At 47.3% G+C, this 25,221-nt stretch overlaps 1 protein-coding gene and 1 pseudogene across 2 annotated transcripts in view; both read left to right on the forward strand.

Annotated features, from left to right (window-relative positions):
- PIP5K1C (phosphatidylinositol-4-phosphate 5-kinase type 1 gamma) overlaps window positions 1–25,221 on the forward strand; it is a 476,610-nt gene that overhangs the window by 178,224 nt on the left and 273,165 nt on the right. The window lies entirely within an intron of this gene.
- Window positions 14,132–23,555, forward strand: LOC309544490 (annotated as a pseudogene). Its single transcript has 3 exons — window positions 14,132–14,651; window positions 16,268–17,303; window positions 23,292–23,555. The product of its transcript is annotated as an uncharacterized misc_RNA (transcript).

Here is a 25,221-nt window from a genome sequence, read left to right on the forward strand (position 1 = left end):
TCCTATGTGCTGATCTAAGTAAAAAACTCTACACGGAGTTCAATATATGAATAGCTTATGTATTCATACATTGGGATCATATCCTCCTTAATCGCCTCTTCTCAAGAGAGAATACATTCAGTTCTTCCAATCTTCCATCATAGCTCAGCTCTTTCTCGCCTCTTATCCGTTTGGTTGCACTTCTCTGCATTTTTCCAGTTCCCTAATATCCTTTTTTGCACATTGGTGTCCAAAACTTAACTGAAAATTCCAGATGAGGTCTCTCTATAGTCTATATCTATTTCTATTTCCTTCTCTGCTTACAGTGACAGCTATGCTCTCAGCGGTTCCTGAATCCCTGCAGGCACTCAGGGTGCAAACAGAGGCACAGCGGGGACATATCTTACAGAAGGATCCCTCTGCAAGGCGGTATTTAATTCATGTGCACTGGAGCCGAATACACAGATCTGCCTACACAGAATTTGAAGCCCAATACACAGGGATAGTTCTGCCTAGTAGAGATACGAGGAAGCTTTGGGGGTGGGAGGTTAGGGCTGTGGAAGTGTGGAGGCAGATGTTTGCAGAGGTAGGTGGCCGGGGTCGGGGGGTGCTAGCAGAGGTCAGAACTCAGGAAGAGGGGTGGAAATTACATGTTGTACACTGTGCACCCCTGAATCCTGCACTCTGTATGTAGTGCACCCCTAAACCCTGCACTCTGTATGTAGCACACCCCTAAACCCTGCACTCTACATAGCGCACTCCTAAGCCCTGCACTCGGTATGTAGCACACCCCTGAACTCTGTACACAGCACAACCCTTAACCCTGAACTCTGTATGTGGCATACTCCTGAAATCTGCACTCTCTATGTAATGGACTCCTGACCCATGCACTCTGTATGTAGTGCACTCCTGACCCATGCACTCTGCAGGTAACGCACTCCTGAACCATGCACACTGTAGATAATGCACTCCTGAACAATGCTCTCTCTACGTAACGTACTCCTAAACCATGCACTCTCTACGTAATGCACTCCTGAACCATGCACTCTGTAGGTAACGCACACCTGAACCATGCACTTTGTAGGTAACGTGCTCCTGAACCATGCACTCTCTACGTAACTCGTCCCTGAACCCTGTACTCTGTACATAGAACACCCCTGAACCCTGCATTCTGTATGTAGAGCACCCCTAAACCCTGAATTGTGTACATAGCTCACCCAAAAACCTTGCATTCTGTTTACAGTGTAATTCTTAACTCTGCTCTGTGTACATAATGCATTCCTGAACACTGCAATCTGTATGTAGCACACTCCAGATAAAACTGGCCCTTTAAGGTAAATCCTACTGCAGATGTGGCCCGAAGAAATTTTGTTTGACACCCCTCATTAGGTGCATAATCTGCCAGAAAACCCAGATAACCATTCACTGCCCCAGTTGTACTGATCATAGGTTGTATGATGCATGCATGTTTTTAGCTCATTTTCAAGTTCATTTGTGAACAATAAATCTAATTTGCCATCTAGTTGCCCACTTTTAGTAGCATGTTACATGCTACACCCATATTCAGGGTGTAACATGTTATTAAAGTACCTTCCCACACTCCAACCTGATCCCCAGTTTTTAGTATGGGCAGAGGATCCTACACCTGCACCCGCTGTCACAATTCAAAAACACCATGGTTGTGCAGGCTCCTCCCACACAGCCGTGTAATTCATTCACAGAATTCTGTGAATGAATGAACTACAAGTACCATCTACCACCGCTGCAGACAGCTTGTAGTTCTTAATGAACTGCGAGGGTGCTGGTGAGCATCCTTGTTGTTCATTATTCCTTCTTGATTTCAGTATGAATAGACAGTTATACTGTCAGTCTGAAGGAGCCTGGGATGCATACCAGCTCATTATGCCTTTGTCTTTACAGGTTTTTTTTTTTCCTTTTTTTTTTTTTTTAGGATTTACTTCCTCTTTAAATAGGTTAAAAAGTAATGATCCCCACATTATATACTTGCTCATGCTTTCTGATCCCCCACAGACAAATTCCCTGCATCCAACATACAATAGGCAATATAGCCTGGTTGGACTATGCTCCCACAACTCTAAAAATAGCATCACGCTTTGCAAGCTCACTCCCGAGCCCCACTAAGTGTGTCCATTGACGTACAGAACAGGGCTCAGACCCCATCCAGACCAATTTGATGCAGTGTGTTCCCAAATTCACACCTGAGACCTTGTAACACTAACGAGTCACATGACACCAGGGAGGGAAAATGGCTAATTGGGCCCAATATGGACATGTTTAGTTAGGGGTGTACTCGCTTTTGTTGCCAGCGGTTTAGACATTTATGGCTGTGTTGAGTTATTTTAAGGGGACAGCTAATTTACACTGTTATACAGGCTGTACACTCACTCCACAGCAGATACACCGAGGCATATAGAGCCAAATCTACAGTAAAGTACAGTCAGAACAGTATTAAGGAATAATGTGCAAAATACTAAACGCTAAACTAAAAGGCAAAAGTCTGTGTACTGGCAGGAACATCCAAGGAACATTTTTTTTTACTTACCATATAGTAAGAAAATGAAAAAAAAAATGTGTTAAAAAAAAATAAATAAAAATAATAAAACTTGCCAAAAATTAACAGAAACCACACTAAAGCCGACCTTTATCAGGAAAAAAAATGGGGGTGAGGGAGGACAGGGCAGCTCCCCTTTATCTAGTATCTTCTGGAAGCTCTGAATGTTCCAGGATTGATTTATACTCGGCCTAATACATAAATTCATGCCAGTAAAACTATTTGGTGGGAAATTTGTCTGGCATGTCACGCTCCGAGTATATGATATCTTCCATTCTTTTGGTTTCCTCCTCCTTGGGTAACCATATGGCTACGGAAGGAGGTCAGGACTGTTTCCAAAGTTTGTAAGTCTTGCATAATATGGTATGATGGTGTAGAATGAACCAGGCCAGATCTAAAGGAAACTGATAGTCCATGAATTTTTGGGTGCTTTGTCTAACTTTCGACCAAAAATGTTGAAGTCGGTCACAAGACCAGAAGATATGCAGGAGATCACCAACCGCACCACAACATCGCCAACATCTGTCTGTGGAGAGCAGGTACATTTTGTGTAGCATCAAAATCTTGTAATTTGTCTCTTGATGTTTTGTGCATCTAGAAAGTTTGTGGGGGAAGAACAAGTTGATCAAGTTGCTCTTACATGAAAGTCACCTGGGGGGTCTCATTCACATTTAGTGATACAATGCTGTTTCTCTTTCATTTATTGACCGACACAGCTTATTATGAAAACAAGGGGAAAACATTGGGACTTTAATTGAGGCAAGATGGCGTTTGAAAAAATTGGTCATGGTTGAAACCATATGTTTATTAAATAGTAGCAGGTAGGAAACATACAGTGCCTTGCGAAAGTATTCGGCCCCCTTGAACTTTTCAACCTTTTGCCACATTTCAGGCTTCAAACATAAAGATATAAAACTGTAATTTTTTGTTAAGAATCAACAAGTGGGACACAATCATGAAGTGGAACAAAATTTATTGGATATTTCAAACTTTTTTAACAAATAAAAAACTGAAAAATTGGGCATGCAAAATTATTCAGCCCCCTTAAGTTAATACTTTGTAGCACCACCTTTTGCTGCGATTACAGCTGTAAGTCACTTGGGGTATGCCTCTATCAGTTTTGCACATCGAGAGACTGAAATTTTTGCCCATTCCTCCTTGCAAAACAGCTCGAGCTCAGTGAGGTTGGATGGAGAGCGTTTGTGAACAGCAGTTTTCAGTTCTTTGCACAGATTCTCGATTGGATTCAGGTCTGGACTTTGACTTGGCCATTCTAACACCTGGATATGTTTATGTGTGAACCATTCCATTGTAGATTTTGCTTTATGTTTTGGATCATTGTCTTGTTGGAAGACAAATCTCCGTCCCAGTCTCAGGTCTTTTGCAGACTCCATCAGGTTTTCTTCCAGAATGGTCCTGTATTTGGCTCCATCTATCTTCCCATCAATTTTAACCATCTTCCCTGTCCCTGCTGATGAAAAGCAGGCCCAAACCATGATGCTGCCACCACCATGTTTGACAGTGGGGATGGTGTGTTCAGGGTATTGAACTGTGTTGCTTTTACGCCAAACATAACGTTTTGCATTGTTGCCAAAAAATTCAATTTTGGTTTCATCTGACCAGAGCACTTTCTTCCACATGTTTGGTGTGTCTCCCAGGTGGCTTGTGGCAAACTTTAAACGACACTTTTTATGGATATCTTTAAGAAATGGCTTTCTTCTTGCCACTCTTCCATAAAGGCCAGATTTGTGCAGTATACGACTGATTGTTGTCCTATGGACAGAGTCTCCCACCTCAGCTGTAGATCTCTGCAGTTCATCCAGAGTGATCATGGGCCTCTTGGCTGCATCTCTGATCAGTCTTCTCCTTGTATGAGCTGAAAGTTTAGAGGGACGGCCAGGTCTTCGTAGATTTGCAGTGGTCTGATACTCCTTCCATTTCAATATTATCGCTTGCACAGTGCTCCTTGGGATGTTTAAAGCTTGGGAAATCTTTTTGTATCCAAATCCGGCTTTAAACTTCTCCACAACAGTATCTCGGACCTGCCTGGTGTGTTCCTTGTTCTTCATGATGCTCTCTGCGCTTTAAACGGACCTCTGAGACTATCAGAGTGCAGGTGCATTTATACGGAGACTTGATTACACGCAGGTGAATTCTATTTATCATCATTAGTCATTTAGGTCAACATTGGATCATTCAGAGATCCTCACTGAACTTCTGGAGAGAGTTTGCTGCACTGAAAGTAAAGGGGCTGAATAATTTTGCATGCCCAATTTTTCATTTTTTTTATTTGTTAACAAAGTTTGAAATATCCAATAAATTTCGTTCCACTTCATGATTGTGTCCCACTTGTTGTTGATTCTTCACAAAAAATTACAGTTTTATATCTTTATGTTTGAAGCCTGAAATGTGGCAAAAGGTCGAAAAATTAAAGGGGGCCGAATACTTTTGCAAGGCACTGTATACCGATGGTAACATCCATATGCAATAACACATGCATAACAGACAGCAGTACAGTAGACAATCAAGGTAAAATGGTAAGGTATAATAAAATTCAGATGCATCATAAGGACCTACGCGTTTCGTGATCATCATCACTTCTTCGGGGGTGAATGCATCATGGATCTAAAATAAAACATGTAAGAGTAACTGATAGATCCACACTCAGGGGGGAAGGGGGGGTAACAGGGTAACCAGGGAAGGAACAAATGATCCTACCCTGTATAGTACTTACATAGCCACTGTATATGTGACGGTAACCCATCACATAGAGGGGGATGCCCATATAGTCTGCAACGGGAGCTGTAGTATAGGGACTAAGGATATAAGCCAAGAGCGCATACAGGCACCTCCAAACAGAAAAAGGAAATGAAACATGAATAACAGTAATGAGGGATGGGCCCCAATAATAGGACTGATAATAAATAAGTAATAAAGAGGTAGCAATTGATTACAATAGCTCATATACTCATATAGTACAATTAATAAAAGGACCCAATAATCCAGAGAAAATGGTAAGACGAGTAAAAGAACAAAAAGGGTATAGAGTGGGATGTGAAGGGATAAAGTAGAAATAGTGGAAAAAGAAGTTCCAAGGTGAAAGATAATGCAAGGATAGGAACAGGCAATATGAATATAAACCTGTATTCATGAGCGCCTTACCGCAGGTGGATAAAGAAACAAAGTGATGAAAGGTATTTATTTTAGATTCATGATGCATTCGCCCCTGAAGAAGTGATGATGATCAGGAAACACGTAGGGCCTTATGATGCATCTGAATTTTATTATATCTTACCATTTTACCTTGATTGTCTACTGTACTGCTGTCTGTTATGCATGTGTTATTGCATATGGATGTTACCATCGGTATATGTTTCCTACCTGCTACTATTTAATAAACGTATGGTTTCAACCATGACCAATTTTTTTAAACGCCATCTTGCCTCAATTAAAGTCCCAATTTTTTCCCCTTGTTTTCATATTGATCCAGGGATGGAGACTTCTTTACTATATGTCTCATATAAAGTCCTACATTTTCTTTCTCCTTCATGTTTATAGGGATGGAGGCATGCATTGTTGCTTTATTACAAAGGTTTCCGCACCATTATTACTTTTTTACATGTTAACATTAAGTTGCACTGCCTGGGCGCCCCCGTCTGGTCCGGAAGCTGCGATGCGCTTTGGCGCCTTCCCCTTCCCCCTTCCTATGTGCATCCTGCTGAGTGGGGGACGGGGGGGTTGGGGCGGATGTGCTTTGATTGCATCGGCCACACGCCATGCCTCTGACGCCCTCGGCGTCCCCTTGCCGGTGTTTGTTTCCATCATACAGGCTGACACAGGGGAGGCGCACAACCTCTCTGAGCAGCACGGGCTGCTCAGTTGAGACTGCTCCTCTCCCACCTTGTCATGCCTGCGTGACGCTAGGTGGGACTTTTGTATTGCCCAGAGCTCATTAGGTCTCCATGCTACACTAGCTAGTCCTCTGGCGTCTCGCACAGCACACATGCTGGGTCATGGTTTTCTGCTGAGGTAATTCACTTCCTTTTTCAGCCTTCTTTGGTAGTTTAGCACAGCACATTGGTGTTTACCTTCCATCACTTTGTTTCTTTATCCACCTGCGGTGAGGCGCTCATGAATACAGGTTTATATTCATATTGCCTGTTCCTCTCCTTGCATTCACTTTCACCTTGGAACTTCTTTCTCCACTATTTCTACTTTATCCCTTCACATCCCACTCTATACACTTTTTGTTCTTTTACTCGTCTTGCCATTTTCTCTGGATTATTGGGTCCTTTTATTAATTGTACTATACGAATATTTGAGCTATTGTAATCAATTGCTACCTCTTTATTACTTATTTATTATCAGTCCAATTATTGGGGCCCATGCCTCATTACTGTTATTCATGTTTCCTTTCCTTTTTCTGTTTGGAGGTGCCTGTATGCGCTCTTGGCTCATATCCTTAATCCCTATACTACAGCTCCCGTTGCAGACTATATGGGCATCCCTCTCTATGTGACGGGTTGCGTCACATATACAGTGGCTATGTAAGTACTATACAGGGTAGGATCATTTGTTCCTTCCCTGGTTACACTGTTACCCCCCCCTTCCCCCCTGAGTGTGGACTTATCAGTTACTCTTACATGTTTTATTTTAGATCCATGATGCATTCGCCCCCGAAGAAGTGATGATGATCACGAAACGCGTAGGACTTAATGAAGCATCTGAATTTTATTATACCTTACCATTTTACCTTGATTGTCTACTGTACTGCTGTCTGTTATGCATGTGTTATTGCATATGGATGTTACCATTGGTATATGTTTCCTACCTGCTATTATTTAATAAACATATGGTTTCAACCATGACCAATTTTTTCAAACGCCATCTTGCCTCAATTAAAGTCCCAATTTTTTCCCCTTGTTTTCATATTGATCCAGGGATGGAGACTTCTTTACTATATGTCTCATATCAAGTCCCAAATTTTCTTTCTCCGACACAGCTCATTATTTTCTTGACCAATGGGTTATACTGCCCCCTACAGGAGTAGGACACTAGGCAAAAAAAAAGCTTGACTATGCAACTGGGGCAGTCCCAGTGAGTATACTCCCACTCTCAGCTATAGCCACTCAGTTTTTTCTGCCTAGTCAGGAATAAGGAACTAGTTCCTTGCTGGGATCTCTGGTCCTGACAATTTTTTTCCTTTTAAATGGATCTTTCTCTATCGTTTATTGACGGACGCAGTCCTCTGATGCATATCAGTAGGGTTATACTGCCCCCTACAGGAGTAGGACACTAGGCAGAAAAAAAATTCTGGCTACACCTATGGGCAGTCCCAGGGGTAATACCCTCTCTCTTCCTGCATAGGATGTCAGTTTTAATCTGCCTAGGCAGGAGTAAGGACCTAGTTCCTTGCTGGGATCTTTGGTTCTGGCAAAAAGTGTTTTTCTATGTAGATAATTTTTTAGTTTAGCTAGCTTTCTCCGGATTTTTTTCCTGGGAGTTCTACAAGCAACTATGCCGAATCTGGGCGACGGGCTGGGTGTATAGATCCAGTGGTCACCCCAGCCGGCCAGCGAGTGCACGCACACTTTAGCTCTGCGCTGGGTTGGCCGCAACTTAGTCCCACTGGACAGGGACTGGCCCTGCGAGTTAAACGTCTCACCAGGTCACATACGGCCAGGTTCAGGCCCGAGTCGCAGCATTCCTATTTTGGCACTTCAGCGTAGAGGGGTCCTGTCAGGAGATGGCGCCCGCCTGTGTTCCTGGTATGGTGAGTAAATGTTCCCCCCTTTTCACCCTGGCGGATTTTGGGGTGGACGCGGGCCCCTCCCTGGGATGGTCGGACCCTCACAATCCTGGGTTAACCTCTGTCCTGTCATGCACCCCCTCTTCTATCCCCCCTCCCACCCCCACCACACAAGGGGCTGTTTGGGCCTACTCCCGGGGGCTGGGACAGCATTTTCAGGCCGAATGGGGGGGTTAGGGGGTGTGCCGTGGCGGCGAATGAACGATCGTGTGGGGGGGAGGTCTCGGTCGGTACCTCCAGGGCCCACCTGCTGATCGATTCCGTTGTGGAATCTGGGGGGTTCCCCTGAGGGTCCTCGGTTGCTCTGCTCGCCGAGCGGGGGCCACCATTTTCTTGTAGCCACATGTGCTCAAGAGATCGGTGGCCATCTTGGTATACCCGGCACTGCCATTTTGTGGCGGATTCTTCTGCTAGGAATCTGTATGGGAGTTCCTGGAGGCATTGTTCTGTGGGTGGAGGCCCTTCCTATACCCTGGGCGGTTTCTGAGCTCATTTCCTTTTGAAGAGCTACTGCTGACACGTTCTGGGCCTGCTGCTGAATCTTGGGACAGTGAGTCTGGGGGTCTCTCTCTCTCTGCTGGGGGTCTGCAGCCCGCTGCCTGACCTTCGGGGGGGCGCTGTAGCGCAGTGGGACTTTTTTTGGAAAAAAAATAAATACATTTCTGACATTTTTCTCAACTTTTGCTGACAGGTTCCCCTGGTGCAACATGGACCCTACAGCTCATGTGTCCCCACCTGACCCCCTTGTGGAGGCCGCAGGACCCTCCGGATCCCAGCTGTCTACCGATGCAATTTTGGCGGTTCTGGAAGCATTTGCGTCCTGGGTAGAGGTGGTGTTTAAAGGGCGAGGTGCTAAGAAACGCCCTCCGCCTATCCCTGCCTCATCTGATGTCTCAGATTCTGAGTCTAATTAAGCCACTACAGACATTGGGTCTCCCTGCTGGGTCTACCTCACGACCGCTCTCCTCTGATAGCGAGGATGACATTTCTACCTCCACTGCCACGCAAGATAAGGTGCTGGTGGACGCACTGGTTGTTTCTGTGCGTGAGACCCTAAAATTGGAGGACGCAGCTACGGCTGCACCTGGGGCGCAGGTTACTTTGGCACTCACAAGCCATACAGAGTGGAAAGGATTTTTCCCTTTCCCGCTTATTTTGCCAACATGCTCACGAAGGAATGAGACTGTCCAAGACATTCCCCTGGGGTGCCTAAGTGGATTGCTAGACGCTACCCTTTTGAGGAGTCTCTGGTAAAGAAGTGGCTTGTGCCACCTAAGGTTGATCCATCGGTCTCCAGACTGAATAAGGCTACCGTTATTCCAGTGGAGCAGTCCCTGTCCTTTAAGGACCTGGAGGATAGGAAGGCGGAGGCTGTGGCCCACAATATATACTCCCTGGCAGGGACTGCACTGAGACCAGTGTTTACGATTGCCCTTGTCACGCAGTCGCTGACTGAATGGGCAAATTTACTACGCCGTGACTTGGAGGGAAAACAAGCCCCTCTGGCCTTTGGGGGGCTGTTGGACCAGCTGGTGCAGGGGCTGCAATTTGTTTGCGATGCCGCGCTAGACACTGCTCCCTTATTGTGCCAACTGTCGGTTTTGGCGGTGGTTATCCGGCGTATACTTTGGCTGAAGTTTTGATCTGTGGATCAGTCTTCTAAGAAGGCCTTCACTGATCTCCCTTTTTAAGGGGATTGCCTGTTTGGTGCTACCATGAATGACATTATTAAGGGTCACGCAGAGGGGAAGAGTACTTTTCTTCCACAGGCTAACAATGGTAAGGACCCTCGTCGCAGACGGGGTCCCTCCTTTTTGGCTCACAAAAGTTTTTTCACCCCTCTGGGTCAGTCGATAAGGCGAAGTACTTCAAGACTCCCTCGGACGGTTCCAAACGACCCTGGTCTGGCAAACAAAAGTCAGATTTCTCCAGACCTGTGGACAAGACCTTCCCGGCCTGAAGTTGCGCCCTCACCCGTATCTGGGGTGGGGGGGCGTCTTTGCTGGTTTTCTGACCGGTGGCTGGCCTGAATCCCAGACAGATGGGTTCAGGAGTTCAACCTGTCTGGTTACAAGATCGAGTTTCGGTCAATCCCTCCGGTAAGGTTTTTCCCTTCCAATGTATGGCTGTCCCCGGATCGCTTGCTGGCGCTGTATGGGGCAGTACAGGACCTGGTACAACAAGGGAGGGTGATAGTTCCGGTTCGGTGTGCGGAACATTTTCAGGGCTTTTATTTCAACCTGTTCACGGTTCCCAGGAAGGAAGGCAAGGACCTTAAGGCACTGAATGGTTTCGTGCAAATTCAAAAATTCAAGATGGAATCAGTTTGCACGGTGTTGGCATGCCTACACCAGGGGGATTTTCTGGCCTCTGTAGACATCAAAGATGCCTACCTTCACATCTCAATCTGTGCAGGTCACCAACGGTTTCTCCGTTTTCTATGTAATTATGTAACTATGTTTTGCCTTGGGAGAGGATCACTATCAGTTTGTGGCGTTACCCTTTGGTCTCGCCTCCACTCCTCGAGTTTTCACAAAAGTACAGTATTGGCTCCGATCCTGGCGCTCCTACGGCAGTGGAGGATATCGGCCCTGGGTTACCCGGACGATCTGCTTCTCCATGCGGAGTCCCCTACGGTGCTGACAACGAATTTGGAAATTACCATGAGAACTCTGGCAGAGTTCGGATGGATTCTAAACCTTCAGAAGTCGTCCCTGGTCCCTCCCATAAGACTGAACTATCTGGGCCTGACTTTGGACTCCGACTTTGGACTTATCGATCAATGTCCTGGAGCTGAGAGCGATCCAGGTTTGCCAAGTCCACTGGATTGAGCACCTGAGGGGTTGTCCAGTGCAAAACAATGCCGCGGCCGTGGCTTCTGTCAATCACCAAGGGGGCACCAAAAGTGTCCTTGCGGCCTTGGAAGTGGCAGGCATTCTTCGTTGGGCAGAGCGCTTTGTTCCAGCTTTCTGTTCACATTCCAGGAGTGGAAAATAGGCAGGCGGATTACCTCAGTCGACAGGCCTTGGATGCAAGGGAATGGTCCCTTCATCCGGAGGTGTTCCAGCAGTTGTGCCTTCATTGGAGAACTCCAGACGTGGATCTGTTGGAGCCTCGAATCAACAAAAAAGTGCAGAGGTTTGTGGCCCGCTCCCGGGACCCTCTGGCAGACGCCGCAGATGCGTTGGTGGCCCCGTGGGGTCAGTATCAGCTGATGTATGCCTTTCCTCCTCTCAAGTTGTTGCCGAGACGTCTTCGCTGGATCAAGGCGGAAAGAATTCTGGTCATTCTTGTGGCTCCGGACTGGCCTAGCTGTGCCTTGTACGCCTACCTGGTCAGGCTAGTCACGGACGCTCCTTGGAGACTTCCTCTCAGGGAGGATCTACTGTCTCAAGGGCCAATCTTCTATCCTGCTTTATGGTCGCTGGCTTTGACAGCTTGGCTGTTGAAAGCCAGGTGCTGAAGGACAGGGGGTTGTCTATTTCGGATATTCCCACTCTGCTTAAAGTGAGCAAAGTGACTTCTAGGAAGATCTATCATCATACGTGGAAGTCATACATTGCGTGGTGTGATCTCTTGGGGCCCCCCCTCGCTCTTACTCGGTGGCTTTGATCTTGGCTTTCCTTCAACGGGGAGTTGATCAAAAATTAGCCTTGAGTACCATCAGGGATCAGGTTTTCGGCCTTTGCAATATTTTTCCAAAGGCCAATAGCCACCCATTCCCTGGTGTGTAACTACATCCAGGGGGTGCGGCACCTAGTACCTCCATTGCGACCCCCGTTGCCTTCTTGGGACCTTAATCTGGTGCTGTTGGTTCTTCAGAAGCCTCCTTTTGAGAGTGTGGCAAACACAGCCACTGTATATTGTCCTTCATGTATGCATTATGTTTATTGTATGTGTATACCTTTAAGAACCAAGTGCTTGTAATGTAATGCTACAGCCCTTCTTCCCCCCCCCCCCCTCCTGTTTCTGTGTCTAATATTGTGGATTCATGACAGACAATGGTCTGGACTGGAGACATCTCTCCGCAGGGGGTGTGTATTGAGAGACTGTTTACCATAAGCTCATTAGGTTATCTGTAGCCTGTTTCAATGTACAAATGTTCAGTTCCCATTGATTGTTCCTTGTCCCCTGCCCCCCCCCTTTGGCAAGGTTAAGGGGAGTTTCCCTAACTGTGGGTAAAACTGTATGTCTTGGAATTTAACCACCTCCCACCCGGGCCATTGTACATATACGGCCGGGTGGGAGTCTCGTCCTTCTGATCGGACGTTCCCGAACCTCCTTCAGAAGGAGAAAGATCGCGCCGCCGCGGGCACGCGCAGCGGCGCGATCTCGATGTGCCTGTGTCCCTAGGACACAGAGCAACAAGACTCGGCAGGAGGGCCCTGTGATTGGCCCTCCTGATCACATGACGGCTGTGTCCAATCACAGCCGTCATGTAATGTCAATACAGCCGTTGTAACGGCTTCGATCTCTTCTCCTCCTGACAGATCCTGTCAGTGAGGAGAAGAGGAGAGGATCGGTGCTGCAGCTGGGGTGATCAGTGAGTATTTCTAATTACTCACTGATCACAGGGGGGGTCTGTGCTGGTAATCAGATGATTGATTACCAGTGCAGCCCTGGGGGGAGGGGGTGCCACTAGAGCCACCAGGGATGCCCACCCATGACCACCAGGGATGCCCACCATGGCCACCAGGGATGGCAAACAGGGCTCAGAGAGCCTGCCAGTGGTGCCCCCCTATCAGTGCTGCCCACCAATGCCATCTATCAGTGCTGCCCACCAGTGCCCGTTATTGCCATCTATCAGTGCTGCCCACCAGTGCCCATTATTGCCCACCAGTGCTGCCTATCAGTGTCCATCAGTGCCCCCCATCAGTGCCGCCCATCAGTGCCACCTATCAGTGCCGCCTATCAGTGCCCATCAGTGCCGCCGATCAGTGCCCATCAGCGCTGCCTATCAGTGCCCACCAATGCTGCATATCAGTGCTATTTATCAGTGCCACATATCAGTGCCCATCAGTGCTGCATATCAGTGCTACCTATCAGTGCCCATCAGTGCTGCATATCAGTGCCACCCCATCAGTGCCACCCCATCAGTGTCTCCTCATCAGTGCCTGTCAGTGCGGCGTCATCAGTGCTCATCAGTGCAGGAAAAAACGTATCTATTTACAAAATTTTATAACCTAAACAGAAAAACTTTTTTTTTTTTTCAAACTTTTCGGTCTTTTTTTATTTGTGCACCAAAAAAGAAAAAACCTGGTGGTGACCAAATACCACCAAAAGAAAGCTTTATTTGTGGGGGAAAAATGACACAAATTTGGTTTAGGTACAGTGTTGCATGACCGCGCAATTGTCATTCAAAATGCAACAGCGCTAAAATCTGAAAATTGGTCTGGGAAGGAAGGGGGTTTAAGTGCCCTGTATTGAGGTGGTTAATAAACAGTTTAAGCTCTGCATGTTGAACCCTCAACACCTGTGTAGATTGTCTAGTTCTTAGGAGGGAATGATGGTATAACGCTACCTGGATTGTTGCATGCTATACCTGCCTATTTGGGTTATTACCTGTTTTCCTGTCTACCAGCGGAGACCCTATAGATTAAACTACGTCTCTGCTACAACTGGTGGCAAGCGACGGGATTTCAAACCGCACAGCAGATCCACGATCGGCAGTAACTACCGAACAAAGAGGAGAGGCAGCAGCACAACGGAACGAGCCATTCGGATAAAACCAGCATTCGGGAAATATGTCAAAGTATACGAACGCTTGGTGAATGGAGGTGAACTATGCAGCATTGAAAAGAACTACATTGAAGGAATTATTGCAAGCTATAGGAGGAAACACCAGCCACAAAACAAAAGCGACCCTTCTAGCAGAGCTCATGGAGGGAGACAGAGAAACCCCTGCAGCGGGCCCACAGAAGGCATAACGCTGCGAATTTGACAAGGAGCTACAGAGCAGACTGGCCTACTACCCAGAGCCCCTCTCAAGAGAAATACTGGACCGACTGATGGCGGACGTACACGAATACCTGGTGGTCAAGCGCCAAGCAAGTCAGCGAGCCGACGAGAGAGCTCCAACGCCTGTCCACATTACCCAGGGGAAGCCCAAGATTCCGTACCAGGCGTTTAAAAGCTATACCGAAACAGACGGCAAGGTAGATGGTTACCTACAAGATTTCGAAAGGTTATGCCACCTGCACAATATCAGTGCGGAGGATCGAGTACCCCTACTGGCAGGGAGACTATCTGGTCGCGCAGCAGAGGCATACCGTGCCGTACCCGACGAGGACAGTACAGACTATGCGGTGGTTAGGGCTATTGATAAGCTTGCCATTAAGAAGTCGCCTGGGCCAGATGGATTGACAGCTGAGTTTTACAAACATTTTAAGGTTACTCTGGCCCCGTATTTGGTGGAGGTTTTTAATGGCTGTCTGAGAGAGGGTTCACTCTCTCCCTCCATGCGACAATCTGCAGTTATTCTTCTGTCAAAGGGTAAAGATTCTTCGAGAATCGAGAATTGGCGGCCCATTAGCCTTCTTAATGTTGATAGGAAGATACTGGCAAAAATCATTTTCTGGCGTTTATCGTCTGTAGCAGGCAATCTACTTTCTCACCACCAGCACTGTTCGGTTCAGGGTAGAAGCACTTTTTCAGCGGTGTTAGCTGTCCGGGAGGCCCTGGAACGGTGCAGGGCTGCAGGCTGGGGAAAGTACCTGCTGGCATTGGATCAGGCAAAAGCTTTTGATAGGGTCAATCATGAGTACCTATGGTTGATTCTTGGCAAGTATGGCCTGGAGGGGGGATTTATTGATTGGGTGAAGACTTTGTACAGAGGAGCTGAAAGCTTCGTGCTTGTGAATGGTTGGATTGGACAGCCCTTTGAGGTTGGCTCGGGTGTGCGTCAGGGGTGTCCTTTGAGTCCTCTGCTATACGCGTTCGCAATCGATCCCTTCATCAGGAGATTAGAGTGTGGACCGTTGTGGGGGGTGCCTTTGGGCATTCCTGGTGAGCCCCCTTTGAGGGTTGTGGCCTATGCTGATGACGTGTCTGTTTTCATCTCTGGGACAGAGGAGGCGAAGGAGGTGGTCTCAGTGATGGAGCAGTATGCTGAGGCATCTGGCTCACAGATCAATCAGGATAAGAGTGAAGTTTTTTGGATGGGAGAAGAAGGCGATAGCTTTGAGCTTCCGGGCACCTTCCCAGAGCCCCGACAGGAAATTAAAGTTTTAGGCATCAAATTTGGTCCCGGCGATTACGGCCTTGCAAATTGGGAAAGCAGGCTACAAGATGCCGATGCCAAGGTTGCCAGCTGGAAGGAATGGAAACTCTCTTACAGGGAAAAGATTGACCTGATTAAAACTTACCTGATCCCAGTATTTCTGTATGTCAGCTTTGTCTGCGTTTTGCCAGTGTCTCTCTATGCAAGGATCTACAGCTGTTTTTTCCAGCTGTTATGGGGGCACAAACTGAATCTCATTAAGAGGTCTGTAACCTATCTTCCCAGGTGGATGGGTGGCTTAGGTATGGTCAACCCGGTGGTATTTTTTTCTCTGATGTTTTTAAAACATATTTTTGGTAACATGCTGGCAGAGGAACCGCCTGGGTGGGTTGGTATTTTTCAGTCCTGGTTTAGGCCTTTTCTGCGAAGTTGGGAGAATGGTGGGCCAGTGAAAAGCTTGAGGGTCCGACATGGTAAGCTCCCGGCTTACGTTGCTCCATGCCTGAAGATGCTTCGGCAGTGGCAAGTGACGGCGGAGGAAATTAAGTCTCTTCCTATTATAATAGTTATAGTTTTCTGTTTCTATGCTGATGTAAGCTATTTTTGTTTATATATTTATTTAATTTTGTATATATGTAAATATGTTTTTATTATGCTTGTGAGATTTTTAATAAACAAAAATTTACAGACTATGCCAAGGTGAAGCAGGCCATTCTAGCTAGGTATGCGATTACCTCAGAGCCCTACCGGCTAAAGTACCGAGATATTAAAAAGCTCACCAGAGACACTCACACAGAATGGGCGCACCGTCTACAACGAGCAGCAAAAGGATGGTTGGAAGCTACCAAAGTCAACACCCTAGAAGACCTGTTCCAGCTAATTGTAATGGAGCAGTTCTTTAACGGGATACCCGCTCATCTGCAGAATTGGGTGCGAGATCGGAAACCACGCACTCTACAAGACGCAGCCAAGTTAGCGGATGAGTTCCAAGATACCAGGAGGGAACAGCGCACTCAACCAAGAGCAGCCTATGGACCTACAGCACCAGTACCAGCCGTAACCGCAGCCGCCCCAGCACGCCGGGGGTAAGCACTAACACCTACCCCCCCAGGTATCAGGCTCGCCCCTCGATACGATGCCACACCTGCAACCAGCAGGGACATATGCAGCGGGACTGCCCCCGCAACCGACCACGGCCCAGCTGGAATACCCCGGCACCCAACAACCGGGCAGCGGTTCATTGTGCCCAAGCGGAACCCTACAGAGTACCCGAGGTCCCAGCTTCCACCGAGGAACCTCTGGGTACGCTACATGAAGTCAACCCTATCCAAGCAGCTTCTGACAACCGCCAAGGGCACCGACAAGAAGTACAGATGAAGGGGAGAAAGGTACAGGGGTTGCGAGACTCTGGAGCTACTATAACGCTGGTCCACAACCACCTAGTACCCAAGGGCAACCTCACAGGGGAGGGTGTGGCAGTACGTGTAGCAGGGGGAGCGATCTACAAGATCCCCACTGCCAAGGTACACCTGCATTGGGGAGTGGGGAATGGGAATGTGGAGGTGGGCATGATGCAGGATTTACCCGCAGACGTTATTTTGGGCAACGACCTGGGGGAGCTGACTTCAGCTTTTGTTCCCCAATCTACCATCCACAAAGCTTATCCGGTTGTGACCCGGCAGCAGGCTCGCACCACAGCACCACCTAACCACTCTGAGGCTCAGGTAAGCAATGTGCCCCCCATGCCTAATGTCACTTCCTGGGCGCCCCCCCTAGAATTTGGGTCGGAGGTGGCCCTAGACCCTTCCTTACAGCTGTATAAAGACCGTGTAGATAAAAATCAGGCAGGGTTAGAAGGGGAAAGATACACATGGGAAAAGGGACTCCTATACCGCCAAGCCGAGAAGGTAATAGCCGGATGGATCCCCATACCCATTAAAGCGGAGTTCCACCCTGGGAATACTTTTTTTTAATAAAAATACCCCCGGGACAGTCAGGGCTAGCACATTCCACAATGGCTAGCCTCTGATCTGTCCCGGGTTGCACTTACCTTTTAGGACAAATACTTACCTTGAAAAAGTATTGTCCAGCACTGCCATCTCAGGTGTGGGCAGCTTGAAGCCAGCGCGATCCTCTTCTGCGTCCTCTTCCGTCTTCTTCGGTCCCACGATGCACTGCACCGGCCCCGCCGTCACTTCCGGTGCGTGCGCATCATCCCTCCACAGCTTCTGGGCATGCCCAGAAGCTGTTTAGAAGGGAATGACGCGCGCCCCGGAACTGACGTCGGGGCCGGTGCAGGCGCAATGATTCCTGGGAGCGATGACGTTCAGCTCCCAGGAATCATTGCAAAGCCAGGAAGTGACGACGGGCCGTGGCCGCCGAGGGGAGGAAGAAGGAAGTAAGGTAAGTATATTTTCTTCTCTACGAGGTAAGTAAAAAAAAATAAAAAATGCGATTATCCATTTGTTTTTCTGGTGACCCGGAGCGAGAAGATGGAGGTAAGTATCATTTTAGGGTGGAACTCCACTTTAAGCAATTAATTGTTCCCCCGGAAATATAGATTGGAACTGCTGGGCATAGCGCACGACATACCCCTGTCCGGACACTTAGGGATCAGTCGTACTAAACACAAGCTAACCCAGAATTTCTTTTGGCCGGGTATCTCCCAGGATGAACGGCGATATTGCCAGACCTGTGATACCTGCCAAAGGGTAGGGAAGAGGGGTGACCGATACAAGGCCCGGCTACCATCTCTTCCCATAATTGAGGAACCCTTTAGCCGGGTCGCAGTAGATATAATAGGCCCCTTAACTAAACCTAGCCCATCCGGCAAGAAATACGTCCTAACCGTGGTAGACTACGCTACCAGATACCCTGAGGCAGTGGCCTTGACCAATGTGCACGCAGAAACTGATGCGAATATTCTCCCGCGTGGGATTTCCCCGGGAGATTATTTCGGATAGGGGCACTCAGTTCACCGCCGAAGTAAGGCACCAGCTCTGAAAGATATGTGGGGTACAACAGATCTTGCACTCCGCATATCACCCCCAGTCCAATGGGCTCTGTGAAGGTTTTAACGGCACCCTCAAACAGATGATCCGTACGTTCATGTATACCCAGAAAGACTGGGAAAGCTTCCTTCCCCACTTGATGTTTGCATATAGAGATGTACCCCAAGAATCCACCGGATTCTCCCCTTTCGAACTTCTGTTCGGAAGGAGAGTGAGGGGCCCCCTAGATTTAATCCGGGAACATTGGGAAGGAGAAGGGACCATTAATGGTACACCTATCGTACCATATGTGCTGGAGTTTAGGGAACGCCTGGAGGCCCTGACTCAGACTGTACGTGACAACCTCCAGGCGGCCCAACAACGACAGAGCCGATGGTACGATAGGGGAGCCAGGGACCGCAGCTTTCAAGTCGGGCAAAAAGTATTAATTTTACGACCGGTCCACAAAGAAAAGCTGCAGGCCCCCTGGCAGGGCCCATACAAGGTGGTAGAACAAATACGTGATACCACCTATGTGATCGGTCCAGTCGCAGGCGTAGGAGCCAAACGCATACTCCACGTAAACATGCTCAAACCCTACCAGGAACGTACCCGAAGAGGTAACTGCAATTTGCGCATCTGCAGCCGAGGATTTTGATAATCTACCTCTCCCAGACCTCCTAAATCAGGAGGGCCGGAACGGAGAAGTACAGTTAGGGGAGCGACTAAGCGCACAGGAGCGTACCCAAGCTCAAAGTCTAATTAGGTAAAAGGGGGCCACCTCCTCTAACTTACCCAGGTACACCGCGTTGGCCACCCACAAGGTCGAAACCTTAGAACAGACACCCCTTCGCCAACCCCCCCTACCACATCCCAGAATCAGTAAAAGAGAGCCAAGTCGGAGCGGATGGCGGCGAGCAACCAGTGGCTTATCTAAACAGGAAACTTTTACCCGGGAAGTGAGCTACGCTGCCATTGAAAAGGAGTGCCTGGCTGTGGTGTGAGCCCTCAAGAAGCTACAACCCTATTTATATGGACAACCTTTCTCTTTACTCACGGGTTATCCAGACAAACAGACATTGATAAATGATCCGTGAGTACTCCTCCGGACATCCCCAAGCCGATCCGTTAGGATCAGACTGTGTATGCCGGCTTGGTTCTGGGGGAGCATTGTGGCAAACACAGCCACTGTATATTGTCCTTCGTGTATGCATTATGTTTATTGCATGTGTATACCTTTAAGAACCAAGTGTTTGCAATGTAATGCTACAGCCCTTCTCCCCCCCACCCCCCCCCTCCTGTTTCTGTGTCTAATTGTGTGGATTCATGACACATAGACAATGGTCTGGACTGGAGACATCTCTCCGCAGAGGGTGTGTATTGAGAGACTGTTTACCATAAGCTCATTAGGTTATCTGTAGCCTGTTTCAATGTACAAATGTTCAGTTCCCATTGATTGTTCCTTGTCCCCTCCCCCCCCTTTGGCAAGGTTAAGGGGAGTTTCCCTAACTGTGGGTAAAACTGTATGTCTTGGAATTTAATAAACAGTTTAAGCTCTGCATGTTGAACCCTCAACACCTGTGTGGATTGTCTAGTTCTTAGGAGGTAATGATGGTATAACGCTACCTGGATTGTTGCATGCTGTACCTGCCTATTTGGGTTATTACATGTTTTCCTGTCTACCAGCGGAGACCCTGTAGATTAAACTACGTCTCCGCTACAGAGAGTTTCCGGGAGATCCCCCTGCTTACTTTATCCCAGAAGGTGGCCTTCTTGGTGGCTATCACTTTTGCACGCAGAATGTCGGAACTGGCGGCGCTGTCCTGTCGTTCTCCCTATATGGTGGTTCATAGATACAAAGTGGTACTTTGTCCGGATCCGTCCTTCGTTCCGAAGGTGGTTTCTAGTTTTCACTTAAATGAGGACATTGTTTTACCATCTTTGTGTCCTAAGCCCAAACATCCTAATGAATATGCTCTGCATACTCTGGATGTAGTTTGGGTAATCAGGGTGTACTTGGCAACTACTGAGTCTTTTCGTAAGTCAGATTCGCTCTTTGTACTCACGGATGGCCCAAAGAAAGGGCTGCCTGCATCTGCTGCGACTATTTCCAGATGGATCAGACAGACAGTGGTGCAGGCTTACTCAATTAAGGGTCAGGTTCCACCTTTCCCTGTTAAGGCCCATTCTACTCGGGCGCTAAGTGCTTCCTGAGCTTTTCGCCTTCAGGCATCTTTGCTTAAAGTTTGCAAGGCCTGGTCGTCTGTTCACACCTTTACCAAATTTTATAAGGTGGATGTGCTGGCATCTGCAGATGCCTCTTTTGGCCGTAAGGTTTTGCAGGCTGCTGTTTAGAGTCTTTTTGTCCTTCCTTGAGGGTGTTTACTGTTTGTTTCAGGTGGGGCTCATCTTGCTGTTCTGATGAGTTGCGTGTTGCCTGGTTGACTGTGTTTAGCCTTGGGGACTGTTTTTTTCTGCAGTTCCCACCCCTCATTTATGTGGTACTGCTTTGGGACATCCCTACTGATATGCATCAGAGGACTGCGTCAGTCATTGAACGATAGAGAAAACTGGATTTTTGACTTACCGTAAAATCCTTTTCTCTAAGGTTCATTGACAGACGCAGTACCCGCCCTATTTTGAGTTGGGTTGGTATTGTTTTCTCTGACACTGCTTTGATACAAAACTGACATCCTATGCAGGAAGAGAGAGGGTATACCCCCTGGGACTGCCCATAGGCGTAGCCAGAACTTTTTTTCTGCCTAGTGCCCTACTCCTGTGGGGGGCAGTATAACCCTACTGATATGCATCAGAGGACTGCGTCCGTCAATAAAGCTAAGAGAAAATGATTTTACGGTAAATCGAAAATCCAGTTTTTTTCCTATCTTTGTTTTTTTGTTCCTGTGAGAATCTACAATCAACTGCCGGACTGGACGACGGACTGGATAATCTAGATCCAGATGTTCCCCCCAGTCTGGCCAGCAAGCACACACAAGCCTTAGCTCTGCGCTAGGTTGGCCACGACATAGCTCCACTGGATGGGGGGGCTGGCCTGCGAGTTAAACTGTCTCTGTCAGCAGTGGTCCTTCTGCGTATTATCTGGCTGAAATGCTGGTCTGTAGACCAGACTTCTAAGAAGGCCTTATCTGATCTCCCCCTTGTAGGGGATCGTCTGTTTGGAGCTTCCTTGGTTGACATCATTAAGGGTCTCACAGGGTCTTCCACCCTGCTTTTCCCAGATGATCTCCCAACGTTTTGCCGTGACCTAAACATGTCCTCAGTGGCCCTCCCGGGATGGCACAATAGCATTCCTGTTCTAACATCCCTTTTGGAGGCCGGCTGGCAAACAACCCCTTCTAAGAAGAAACGCATCTCTGCTTCTGGTTCTCCCTTAGACCATAGCTGGTGGTTGTTGTTTTATTGGTTGCTCTCTGCAAAGATCCGATGGCAACGATGGTGGCTAAGCGTCATCAAGTCCTGAGAGAGCTAAGAAGAGCGGAATGCTTTATAGCATTCTTACAAGAGACGCATTTAACGCACCGCACAAATGCTAGAATCTTCTCCCCCCCTCCTTCCCAGTGTGGTATTATAGCCTTTCAGCTACCAACAAAGCCAAAGGAGTGGCCATCGGTTTTAGCAGGCATACGCCTTTTCGTTTGGAGGGTAGGTTATCTGATGATTATGGACGGTATTTTTTCCTTCGAGGTTTCATAGTCAACACCCAATGTACATTAGCAAACATATATAGTCCTAATATTAACCAACCAGCCATCTTCTCACAAATACTCTCTAAACTCGCAGAATTTGCCAAAGGTATTGTCATTCTAGGGGGCGACACCAACATGCCCATTGACCCGATTCTAGACACCTCACAGGGCTGTTCCTCCTTCCCTTACAAGTGCCTTCCTTTCATTAAAAAAAGACTCCAGGACAAGCAAATGATGGATGTCTGGAGAATACTCCACAACCAAAGACTATTCTCATTTCTCGAAAACTCATAATTCCTTCTTGAGAATTGATAACATTTTTATCAGCCATCACCATCTCCCTCTCTTGTGTTCGACTTTGTCGGACCATAGTTACATAGTTAGTGAGGTTGAAAAAAGACATCAGTCCATCCAGTTCAACCTATGATGTACCATGCACCGGTATCTATAAAAATGTCCTTACCTTCTTTATCTCCTCGTGCCAACACCTGGAAACTCAATGACTCCCTTCTCTCTGATGTTGTGTAAGTGGAACAGTTGTCCTCTACTTTAAAGCATTATTTCCAAGAGAACAACTCCATGGACACGGGCCCCACATTGTTGTGGTAGGCCCATAAAGCCACGATGAGAGGGAGCTTGATCGAGCTTGGTGCATAGAGGAAGAGGGAGTATGGACAGTTATTAAAATCCGCTATCAGACAGGTCACAGACTTGGAAAAGGTGCAAAAGTTGTCCCTGCATGGTTCCCTCCTGGGGGACCTTACGCGAAAGAGGGAAGAACTCAGAACTCTCTTAGATTTGGACCTCTAGAGACGTGCACATATTGTCTCATACTCATACTTGATTTTATGAGTGGGGGGTAAAACCTGGTAGACTACTTGCCAGCTCTATCCAAGCCAAAAATATGGCCTCATTTATACCTAAGATTAAGACACCTTCGGGCAAGCTGGCACACTCTTCCCCACATATTGCTAAAACCATTAAAGATTTTTATGCTCAACTCTATAATGTACAGGTAGACCTTGCCGCACTCTCTGTCGACTACAGACGTAAACGGATTGGAGACTGTCTTAAACAAGCTAATCTGCCAAGATTGCCTAGTAGTCTTCTTGGGACATTGGAGGCAGAATTCTCAATAGATGAATTCCGCGTGGCTTTGCAATCGATGTCGCTTTGGAAAGCTCCCGGCCCTGATGGATACACGGTCCTCTATTACAAAACATTTAGTGACACCCTATTACCTTACCTGACCACTTATGCTAACTCTATTAACACATAAACCGGCCTTCACCCAGAATCACTTAAAGCCCACATTTTGGTAATACCCAAACCCAGTAAAGACCCATCATGTTACCATCCTATTTCCCTTCTCAATGTAGACGTAAAGCTAATTACCAAAGTAATGGGCACCAGAATAATGCCCCTTATTCCCAAATGGATCACGGCTGACCAGACGGGTTTTGTTAATGGCAGAGAGGCACAAGATAATTCTCTCCGCACTCTATCCCTCATCCCTATCCCATTCCCAGCCCACCCTCCTTTTATCCACAGACTCCGAAAAGGTGTTTGACAGGGTGGACTGGGATTATTTGTTGATGACCCTGCGATTTTTTTTTTGGCCTGGGACCTAAACTGTTAGCTTGCATCTCGTCCCAATACTCCAGTCTGTCAACCCAAATTCGTGTTAATTGCATATTTAGTGAACCATTCACATTACATTATGGTACCAGACAGGGCTGCCCACTCTCTCCCTTTCTTTTTGCCATAGCTCTAGTACCTTTTTTTAGCCACCATCAGGAATAATATAAACATTCAAGGTGTAAAAATGACCCTGGAAGTGGCTTAATCCCTAAGAGCAACTTCCCCAGCTGAAAGTTTGGGGGAAGTTATGGTGCTTAGAAATTCCCAGAAGGCATTGTCTGACAGGCCCTGAGTGGTCCCAAACAGTTTACCAAAGTAATCAGTGAACACCTGTTGAATATTAGAGGGGTCTGAGATCAGGGTATCGTCTGCACAGCGAATAGCTGAAATCTGAGTTGGAGTTTTAGCATCTGCCACCAGGTAGGCTAACATATCCCATTTTTATCCCCAGGCTCAAAGACTCTGCCGGCCAAGGAGCGCATATCTAGTTGTGTTGCAGAGTTTAAATGTAGAGACAAAGTATATGCAAGCTTTATATAAGCAGTCAGCAAACCTATTTATTGGTCTTGATTGTTTCTGGTCTTTGATATATGATAGACTATGTGTTGTCCAATTGCATCCCTGATAAGTTCGGTAAATTTGTTGAGACGGCTTGATTTGTTGTATCTGAAATGCTTTGCCATAATAAAATAATTTAATAAAAGATAAAAAGATAATAATTTCATTTAAAAAAAAAATGTAGACAATTGACTTCTCGTCTGCACAAAAAGGCAGAAGTTGTCCAGAGTCGAGGATACAGAAAAGGGCAGCCTCAAAGTCCTCGTCCTCCAGCTTCTGAATCTGAGAATCTTTGCGACTGGTGAGTATCCTTGCGACTGGTGAGTATCTTGCGACGGGTGAGTATCCTTGCGACTGGTGAATATCCTTGCGACTGGTGAGTATCCTTGCGACTGGTGAGTATCCTTGCGACTGGTGAGTACCCTTGCGACTGGTGAAGTAGCTTGCGACTGGTGAGTATCTTTGCGACTGGTGAGTATCTTTGCGACTGGTGAGTATCTTTGCGACTGGTGAGTATCTTTGCGACTGGTGAGTATCCTTGCGACTGGTGAGTATCCTTGCGACTGGTGAGTATCTTGCGACTGGTGAGTATCTTGCGACTGGTGAGGATCCTTGCGACTGGTGAGTATCTAGTGACTGGTGAGGGTATTAGCGACTGGTGGGTACTCCAGGTTTTGTACCAGGGAAGTTAGAGGTAGTGTAGGTAAGGAAGAGCAGGTTGTTAATATTATCCCCATAGAGTAGTG

Source organism: Pelophylax lessonae (genome assembly GCF_965119305.1).
Source record: "Pelophylax lessonae genome assembly, chromosome: 1".
In the NCBI taxonomy this organism is placed as follows: domain Eukaryota; kingdom Metazoa; phylum Chordata; class Amphibia; order Anura; family Ranidae; genus Pelophylax; species Pelophylax lessonae.